Genomic DNA, 2,309 nt, shown 5'->3' with positions numbered 1-2,309 from the left:
GTGACTAGCCCAAATTGCTATGAGTATAAAATATACACTGAGTTCTAAAGATTGAATATCAAAAAGACTGTAAAATACCTACTCAATCATTTTATATCGATGACATTAGTAGAATGAAAATACTTTAAATATATGGGTTAAATAAAATTGATGATAATATTAATTTTGCTTTTTCAAAATTTTTTTATTGGGGCCACTAGAAAAATTTAAATTTTATGTGTGATTTGACTTATACTGTATTTCTATTGGGCAATGCTGATCTAAAACTACGATCCTCCAGCTTTACTAGTGGGTATATTCTTAATTTAAATGGGTATAAATGTGCCCTAAAAGTCAAGGACAAGAATGTTCACAGCAGAGTTAGGTGTAATAGCTCCAATCTGGAAAAAACTCAAATTCCCATCAATAGTGCAATGGATAAATAAGTTATAATGTGATTATAATATGAAATACTATTTAGCAACAAAAGTGAATAAACCACAGCTACATACTACAATAGTATTCTTGACTCTACAATATTGTCAAAGAATTCAAATCACTTGATCCCATTTATATAAAACTTATAGAGGTTTTATGGGTTGGATATGTAGCATCTCCCAAAAACTCATGTGAGAGACAATGCAAGAATGTTCAGAGCTGAAGTGATCAGATCATGAAATTGTAACTTAATCAGTGGATTAATCTACTTGAATGGATTAACAGGGTGGTAACTGTAGACGGGAAGGATATGGAAGGAAGAAGTAGGTCACTGGTGTCTTGGTGGTTTACATTCTGCCTGTCTGCTTCCTAACTGTCATGTCCTGAGCTGCTTTCCTCAGAATACCTTTCCACCATGGTTGGTATTCTGCCTCACGTTTGGTCCAGAGATATGGAGTTGACCAACCCCGGATAGAACCTCTGAAACCATGACCCCAAATAAATTTTTCCTCCTCTAAGTTGTTTTTGTTGGATCCTTTGGTTGCAATGATGAAAAGCTGACAAAAACAAGGGGAGGAATAAGCTACAGTATTAGAAGTCAGAAAGGTAGCTAACTTTGGGGAGAATGGTAGGTGTAGGGACTGAGGGAAATCGGCAATGTTCTGTGACATGAACAGTGGATGTTCATGACAATTAATTGAACTATACATTATACAAATTGTGTTCATTTTTCTGCATATGTTATTGTTTCCACTAAAAAATTAAGAAGGGTTAATGAGGCTACTCACAATTTGTTAAATATTATTTTTAAAAGCTTTTATTAGTACATTATAGTTATATATACTAATGGGCTTCGTTCTGACATAATCATACGTGCATGGAAATTAATTTGCTCCATTTCAGTCCCCAGTGCCTCTGTGTTTCCTCCTTTCCTCCCTCCCACTGTTCCTGTTCCTCAACTGGTCTTCCTTCTATTTATTTATTTATTTATAATTGGTGCTTTATAGGTGTATATAAAGGTGGCATTCACTGTGCTATACTTTTACACGTGCATAGCATAATTTTGTCAAATCCATTTCACATTTCCTGCCCTTTCTCTTTTTTCCTTCCTCCTCTCCTACTCAATATTCTTTTACTCACTGATCTTCCCTCTATTCTTATGAGATCTGCTAACTTCCCCTTTCCCCCTTATTTTGCTCTAGCTTCCACATATGAGAGGAAACATTCTTCCCTTGATTTTCTCAGTCTGGCTTATTTCACTTAGCATGATGTTCTCTAGTTCCATCCATTTACATACTAATTCCACAGTTTAATTCTTTGAGGAGCACTTAGGCTGCTTCCACAACTTGACTACCATGAATTGTGCTACTATAAACATTGATGTGGCTGGATCCCTACAGTATGCTGATTTTAGATCATTTGGATAAATACCGAGGAGTGGGAAAGCTGAGTCATATGGTGATTCTATTCCTTTTTTTTTTTTTTAGTTATTTTCAAACTACTTTCCAAAGTAGTTATTCTAATTTGCAGCCTTACCAACGATGTATGAGTGTAACTTCCCCCCATATCCTCACCAACATTTATTATTTTTTTGTATTCTTATGATTACCAATCTGACTGGAGTAAGATGGAATCTCAATGTAGTTTTGATTTGCATTTCCCTGAGGGCTAGGAATGTTGAACATTTTTCATATATTTGTTGGCTATTTGTTACAAAATAATTTTAATAAATGTAAGGCCTTCTTGAATATTAAGCTTGTTGTTAAGCTTAATGCTATCCATGGAAACTGCAGAAAACAAACTGTTTTTTGTAGATTGTATTCTGTCCAGTAGGAAATACTGACAACTTTCTAAATAGTATAACTTTCAGTTTAAAATTTAAAAATTGATTA

The sequence above is a fragment of the Spermophilus citellus genome (assembly GCF_964194105.1).
Source record: "Spermophilus citellus genome assembly, chromosome: 2".
NCBI lineage: Eukaryota > Metazoa > Chordata > Mammalia > Rodentia > Sciuridae > Spermophilus > Spermophilus citellus.
This window is presented reverse-complemented; position numbering follows the sequence as displayed.